At 42.7% G+C, this 8,450-nt stretch overlaps 1 long non-coding RNA gene across 1 annotated transcript; it reads left to right on the top strand.

The window, feature by feature from the left end:
• Nucleotides 1-5,522: 5,522 nt before the first annotated feature.
• LOC118362931 (uncharacterized) lies at nucleotides 5,523-7,406 on the top strand. Its single transcript, XR_004821285.2, has 3 exons — nucleotides 5,523-5,666; nucleotides 6,316-6,447; nucleotides 6,561-7,406. It is a non-coding gene; the product is annotated as an uncharacterized LOC118362931 (long non-coding RNA).
• The last annotated feature ends 1,044 nt before the right edge of the window (nucleotides 7,407-8,450 follow it).

The following is an 8,450-nucleotide window of genomic DNA, read 5'->3' as shown; positions in this document are numbered from 1 at the left end:
ACGCAGAGCGTAACACATTTGGTTATAAAGGAGAGGCGCGAACAGCTTTTTCCCCTTGTGCCAGCACTAAATAAATATGTAAATATATATAATATAAATATAGTAGTGGCGTCAGTTCAGATAAACCTAGGGAATGGCAAAGTGGGGTGAGGTGGGTTGGGGTGATTTCAAAGCTTCCACGGAGTTTTGGGTAAATTGAAGCTCATTTAGGGCTACTGCAGTTCTACACAATTTAAAAACACTTAAAATTGTATTTTGGAGAACAGCAAAAACAAACAAAAATGTCTTAAGCCATTAATTACCACCTATATATAAGGTTTAAAGGTTCGTGGAACGGTGTGTACAAGGTTAGCTACACAACCTCATCATCAATTTGACTAATTTACTTTTGGAACGCCACGCACGCTATCAAATAACAACAAGGCCGACTTTAAATATCAATGTGAAAGCAACCGATGCATAAAACAGTTGACAGGGAAGGAAAACTATGACAGATACATTCTGCACATGTATTGAAATAAAATGCATACATCAGAGGACTTAAGCCGACCCAGGCCTACCGTTCGACAGGGATGCATGAAGAAAAACAAGTCGACCAAATAATGACGAAACTCGCGAAATACAAAAGGAAAATCTACACATGATTCAGCACTGCTGAATGGACTGCGCCTCCGGACAGGTGGTCATAGTGGAACTCCGTGGTGTGGTGCTGAATGGACTGCGCCTCCGGACAGGTGGTCATAGTGGAACTCCGTGGTGTGGTGCTGAATGGACTGCGCCTCCGGACAGGTGGTCATAGTGGAACTCCGTGGTGTGGTGCTGAATGGATGGACAGGTGGTCATAGTGGAACTCCGTGGTGTGGTGCTGAATGGACTGCGCCTCCGGACAGGTGGTCATAGTGGAACTCCGTGGTGTGGTGCTGAATGGACAGCGCCTATGTTCAGTTGCCAGCTATAGACTTTTTCCCCTTTATGTGCCCATAGACATTTCGGGGCACAGTTAGGTAGCCTAAAATGAGTATATAAAAATCATAACTGGCACTCAGATCTTTAGAAACCTTAGGTAGGATATATTGTAAATGGCCACCCCCCTACTGTAGGCTATATAAAGCCACCCTTGTGGAACGCCAAAACAGTGAAGAAGACGGTGTCTCTGCGTTTCCCACTCATTACTGTATTTGACTGTCTTCCTTGTTCGCCAGGGAAGGGGAGAAACATTCTGGGAATATTGAAGCATTTTATCAACAAGGTGGCCCTGGGAATATTGAAACATTGTATCAAATGAACGAGGCTGTTTGGAGAATATTGAAAAATGTACTAGGTCAACAAAGATAGTTACGAGCTTATTGATTGTAACATACTAGCCAACGAGGGGTCGGCTCGCACAAATCTTTTCCCGGGCCAGCTTGTCTCTAATATTATTGTATTGCCTACGCAGTAAGTGAGTGCTCGTTATTATATATATATATATATATATATATATTATATATATATATATATATATATATATATATTTTAAACATCCCTAAATCCACGCTATAGCTAAATATTCTGCCAATATTTAATGACGTTTTGCCAGCAAGATTGATCTGTAAGAATAACTCATTTTAATCGAGGAAGATGGACAAGCAAGAATGATACAGTGAGAGGTGGAAATTCATTAGACCAGAGGCAGGTAGGGATTAGGAATACAGGCAGATGAATTAGGCCAACAGCTAATTCAAAAAGGTTAGTCCAACTAAGTCATCATTAATGACTTGCAGTATCAATTAGGTCTGTTCTGTCACTGCATGACAATGCACATTTGTTTTAACCTAAAAATGTTGTCTATGAAGCCAAAAACAGGACATGCATTTGGGGGAAATGCTCTAAATAGCAAATTGTTCAGTTGTGTTTATTTTCATACCTATACATGAAACCAAAATTGTGCTAGCCTACTGGGCAAATAAGTGATAATATGTACTGAACTAAAATATAAACCCAACATGCAACAATTTCAACGATTTTACTGAGTTACAGTTCATTTAAGGAAATCAGTCAATTGAAATAAATGCATTAGGCCCTAATCTATGGATTTCACATGACTGGACAGGGGTTCAGCCATGGATGGGCATTGGAGGGCATAGGCCCACCCACTGGAGAGCCAGGCCCAGCCAATCAGAATGAGTCTTTCCCTCACAAAAGGGATTCATTACAGACATAAATACCCCTCAGTTTCATCAGCTGCCTGGGTGGCTTGGTCTCAGACGATCCTGTAGTTGAAGAAGCCAGAAGTGGTGGTCCTGTGCTGGCCATGAACCTACTCAGCTGCTTCTTTCCATCCATTCTTTCTGCGCATCTTCATCAAGAGGTTATTTAGCTGTGATGACAAGCTGGAGTGTGCAGGCAGTGATGGGCTTTCTGTTGGTTCATTTGAATCTATTGGAGTGAAGTGGACACATATCTTTTCATTTCACTTGTATTAACATGCAGCAACAAAGTAACACCAAACCGATTTGGATTGATTACAAAAGCATAAGAGGGGTTATGTCACTTGCAGAAAGATCAGATGCTGATATTAGGCCAAATCCCAGACTAAATGTCTGTCCCTTTCCCAAAATATTTAGACTATAGGACAGCAATAGGCTGTCTATAAAATGTATTTCTGTCAATGAACCAACAAGGATACGTTAATCATGCCTCCGATATGACTTCGAAGGAATGTTATGACGTTTAAATCACTCACGCATACTGTAATTCCATTGCAAGCAAAACACAATAGCATGAGTGCACATCCCCCTATTATACGTGGGAATCACTTGGAACTCATTTGCTTGTGTTTCTCCAGTCTTCTGTCCAACAATAAAAACAAAAATAAAATCAAAAGTGTGTTTTTTTTTCTTGCTCAGAAAAGTTGGGGGGCCAAATCAAATCACACCAGTTGGAGAACCCTGGTCTATATTAAGTACATTGCAAATGCAAAACTGAATTCCTTTGCTGAAACCTTCAGAATTCCCCAGAAGTATCTACGGAAAGATGCTGGGCCATACAAAAAGCTTTGGATAAAGTTGGGGACTGGCCAATTGGCCCATCTACAGAGCATTCAGAATGTATTCACACCATCACTTTTTCCTACATTACAGCCCCCCCCCCAATAATGACAAGCGCAAAACGAATTTTCAGAAATGTTTACACATTTATTACAAATAAAAAACTGAAATATCACACACACACACAAGTATTCAAACCCACCTTTGGCAGCGATTACAGCCCTGAGTCTTCTTGGGTATGATGCTACAAGCTTGGCACACCTGTATTCAGGGAGTTTCCCCCATCCTTCTATGCAGATCCTCTCAAGCTCTGTCAGGTTGGATGAGGAGCGTCGCTGCACAGCTATTTTCAGGTCTCTCCAGAGATGTTCGATTGGGTTCAAGTCTGGGCTCTGGCCGGGCCACTCAAGGACATTCAAAAACGTGTCCCGAAGCCACTCCTGCATTGTCTTGGCTTTGTGCTTAGGGTCATTGTACTGTTGGAAGGTGGTGAACCTTCGCCCCAGTCTGAGGTCCTGAGCACTCTGGTGCAGGTTTTCATCAAGGATCTCTCTGTCCTTCTTTCCCTCGATCCTGACTAGTATCCCAGTCCCTGCCCCTGAAAATAATACCCACAGCATGATGCTGCCACCACCATGCTTCAATGTAGGGATGGTAATGGCCAGGTGATGAGCAGTGTCTGTTTTCCTCCAGACTTTTCGCTTGGCATTCAGGCCAAAGAGTTCAATCTTGGTTTCATCAGTCCAGAGAATCTTGTTTCTCACATTCTGAGAGTCCTTTAGTTGCCTTTTGGCAAACTCCAAGCGGGCTGTCATGTGCCTTTTACTGAGGAATGGCTTTTATCTTAGCTCTGTCATAGCTCTGTCAACTCCTTGACCAAGGCCCTTCTTCCCCGATTGCTCAGTTTGGCCTGGCGGCCAGCTCTAGGTCTTGTTGATTCCAAACATCTTCCACTTAAGAATCATGGAGGCCACTGTGTTCTTGGGGACCTTCAATACTGCAGAAATGTTTTGGTACCCTTCCCCATATCTGTATTTTGTCACAATCCTGACATTTTGAGGAATGAAATAAAGACTTTCAGATACATACAACAAATGTGTGATGTATTGTATTTTTCTTGGAGAAGGCCCTGGCAGTCCTCGGTGTTGTGCGGACCGATAAGTGCACCATTGATTTAGGCTCGGAGTTGGAGGGTTGTTGGATGGAGCCAGCCTTCATTACACAAATTCTACTTGGCAGCGAACACACATTATCTCCATTTTGCCCACGCCTGTTGCACTTTTATGGTCACAATGTCCGAAAACAAACACTTTTTGGGGGGTTGGGATCATGAGGCGAGCGAGGGTGTGGGCCATTATACAAATGAGGAGGTGATCATTTAAAACGGCCAAATAGGTCTGTGATGTGGAGCTTTCAAAAGCTTGACATGATGTGATTCACAGATGAGGAATGAATTGAACTGAAATACAAACAAGGTGATATTGCCCTCTGCTGGACAATATGATTATATCTCACCACACAGACTGGCAGATTTACTCAGTGGTTTCATTTCCAGTAGTAAAAAAAAAGATATAGACTGAAGTGCAATAATCATCAAGCGTTAAACAGATTCATGTGATAAGCTAACTATGACATTAATCATAGTTGATTATAATTTTGTTCATGTAATGACATGACATCTGAAAAGATTGTGACTGTAAACAATGGCATGATACAAATGTATTGAACATCTTATCACAGGGTTCCCCAATTTGTGTATACACATGTATTGTTGAATTTTGCCGGACATAAAATACTATACAAACACCGGGACATCAGCTCCAAGTGATTTTACATTTGGAAATCTGTTCCCAAATATTCCCACTCATAATAGAGAGAGACATGTGATAGTATACAAATAATAATAATACATAATAGTTGATTGGATTTATATAGCGCTTTTCTACCAATTGAGGTGCTCAAAGCTCTTTACATAGTAGGGTGAAACTCACCTTATCCACCATCAATGTGTAGCGCCCACCTCAGTGATGCACAGCGACCATTTTTGTGCCAGAACGCTCACCCCACGTCAGCTATCAGGTGGAGAGGTGAGGAGTGATATATGCCAATTAGGAATGAGGGAGATGATTAGATGGCAATGATGGAATGTGGCCAGGTTGGGAATTTAGCCAAGACATCGGTTGAACCCCCCTTTCCGTTTGGCATTTTCTGTGAATGACCAATGCATTATTCCGATTATGATTAAAACGGACCATTATGTTACGAAGCTAGTAGTTAAGACACAGAAATGTACGTTATAGTCTCGTCCCATCGCTGCAACTCTCGTACGGACTTGGGAGAGGCGAAGTTCGAGAGCCGTGCGTCCTCCAAAACACGACCTAGCCAAGCTGCACCGCTTATTGACGCAATGCCCGCTTAACCCGGAAGTCAGCTGTACCAATGTGTTGGAAGAACACCTGGCGCCGTGACAACATGCATGCGCCTGGCCCGCCACAGGAGTCTCTAGAGTGCGATGGGACAAGGAAATCTCAGCCGACCAAACCCTCTCCTAACCTGGATGACGCTGTGCCAATTGTGCGCCACCTCATGGGTCTCCCAGTCACTGCCAGCTGTGACACAGCCTGGGATCGAACCTGGGTCTGTGGTAACACAGACAGATTGCGAGGGCAAGTACAGTGAACAGTTGGGGAAATTAAGTCTGCTGTGTGGTTGCCCTCAAGCCACTACACCATTGTGCCTATCTTTCATCTGAGACCTGGGTGTTCCCACCAAACCACTCTGGAGGCCCCGATTTGAACTTTCAATTGGTCCCCCAAAAATGTGTCCCTCCGATCTGAATTTAAAAAGCTGCCAGATGCTGGCGACTGGTGATACAGGTGATTATCACATGCAGCCAAAAAGTTTGCCCACTAGCGGTTGTTTTTTTGTTTAATGATTTAGAGTTTGAGCATCGGACTTGTTTATATTTGAACACTGGAATATTTCTATAGATATAATATCTATTTTATTATATTATATCATCATATCTATAGCCTTCACTTTCTCGTTCTGAATGTGTAACATGAGTAGGACAGGTGTAGCTTCATGACAATGATCAAGAGCTGCTGCTTACTGATTTTGACAGATCCAACTCAGTTACACCTCAGACACCGCCAAAACATCAGCTATGTGGTGTCAGCAATCACCGGTTAACACTTGATCTGATTGGATCTAGGCCTTACACTCATTCAGTCTGTTTAGTTGTATGATTATTGTCAGTTGAGAAAATTGTGCCTCTCTCTTTTAGATCTGCCACCATCAGCATTTCAGCTGCAGTCACAGCAGTCCTCTGCTCTGGCATTTCATTTACCGCCTGCACCAGTTCCTACTACAGTAGCCGTGAAGGGAGAAACTTGTGAGGATTCCCAGATTGATTCAGGTCATTCAGAATTATATTCCATACACATATCCTCACTCACACCAACAGATGTACACACACAGACATGTCGATGAGCTGTACACTTACTGTCACTATGTGCATCACTCTTTCAGATCTGCCATGCACTCCACCACTGCCCGACAGCCTCACCCAGAAGTGCATACGCTGGGCCTATCAAGACTGATAAAGCAGAGATGGGTGGCTGACAAGGAAAAATAAAACATGCACACACTCTCTCTCTCTCTGTCACACACACACACATTATCCCCAATGTAAAGAAATTGTAATTACTTGTTTATTTTATGGATGCTCCAGTTTATTTTAGGATGGGAGATATCTACGCCTGTCTGTCCATTGTCAGTATCTACATAATTACTCTAAATATCTATCAAATTCAAATGTGATAATGTGGTAATATGTACAGTTTGAGGAAATTCTGTGTGCTTTTCTTGGAGTTGAGAAACATGCCTCACTCTCTCTCACACACACATTAGACCCAATGTAAATACATAGATTTTATTTATGCTCAATTTTATTTGAGGATTGTGTGCAATAAAGTACATTGACAGTTAAAACAGTTCGGTTTATAGGATATTTCTCTAATTAAAATGAATGACTGCAGACCTGCAACCCTCTTGTGTCATCTGGAGCTGAAACGGCCCCACATATGTACATGGTTCCCAGGAGTTGTCCTGCAAAAATATTTATGTACCAAGGCTACCCATCCACATCGCTCTGGCCAAACGGATGTTTGTTCTCCACAATGAATGAATGTAGTGCTTAAAAACCAGGCAAACAAGGCCAAGGCATGGAGAGAGAGATGACCTGGAGGGAGTTCCAGACCTCAGCTTTTAATAAAGCAGAAAAGCAAAGATGGGTGGTTTCCTTCCTGATAAACTTGACCCAAATTCGTGAGCTCTTGACCATAACACAATTGTCTTCAGATAAATAATCAGCATACAGTGGGGCAAAAAGGAATTTAGTCAGCCACCAATTGTGCAAGTTATCCCACTTAAATAGATGAGAGAGGCCTGTAATTTTCATCATAGGTACACTTCAACTATGACAGACAAAATGAGAAGAAATAAAAACAGAAAATCACATTGTAGAATTTTTAATGAATTTATTTGCAAATTATGGTGGAAAATAAGTATTTGGTCCATAACAAAAGTTTATCTCAATACTTTGTTATATACCCTTTGTTGGCAATGACAGAGGTCAAACGTTTTCTGTAAGTCTTCATAAGGTTTTCACACACTGTTGCTGGTATTTTGGCCCATTCCTCCATGCAGATCTCCTCTAGAGCAGTGATGTTTTGGGGCTGTTGCTGGGCAACACAGACTTTCGACTCCCTCCAAAGATGTTCTATGGGGTTGAGATCTGGAGACTGGCTAGGCCACTCCAGGACCTTGAAATGCTTCTTACCAAGCCACTCCTTCGTTGCCCGGGCGGTGTGTTTGGGATCATTGACATGCTGAAAGACCCAGCCACGTTTCATCTTCAATGCCCTTGCTGATGGAAGGAGGTTTTCACTCAAAATCTCACGATACATGGCCCCGTTCATTCTTTCCTTTACACGGATCAGTCATCCTGGTCCCTTTGCAGAAAAACAGCCCCAAAGCATGATGTTTCCACCCCCATGCTTCACAGTACGTATGGTGTTCTTTGGATGCAACTCAGCATTCTTTGTCCTCCAAACACGTTGAGTTGAGTTTTTACCAAAAAGTTATATTTTGGTTTCATCTGACCATATGACATTCTCCCAATCTTCTTCTGGATCATCCAAATGCTCTCTAGCAAGCTTCAGACGGGCTTGGACATGTACTGGCTTAAGCAGGAGGACACGTCAGGCACTGCAGGTTTTGAGTCCCTAGCAGCGTAGTGTGTTACTGATGGTAGGCTTTGTTACTTTGGTCCCAGCTCTCTGCAGGTCATTCACTAGGTCCCCCCGTGTGGTTCTGGGATTTTTGCTCACTGTTCTTGTGATCATTTTGACCCCACGG

This window comes from Oncorhynchus keta, chromosome 29, assembly GCF_023373465.1.
Source record: "Oncorhynchus keta strain PuntledgeMale-10-30-2019 chromosome 29, Oket_V2, whole genome shotgun sequence".
Taxonomy (NCBI): Eukaryota; Metazoa; Chordata; class Actinopteri; order Salmoniformes; family Salmonidae; genus Oncorhynchus; species Oncorhynchus keta.
The sequence above is the reverse complement of the archived record's forward strand: the minus strand, read 5'-3'. Positions and strand labels throughout refer to the sequence as shown.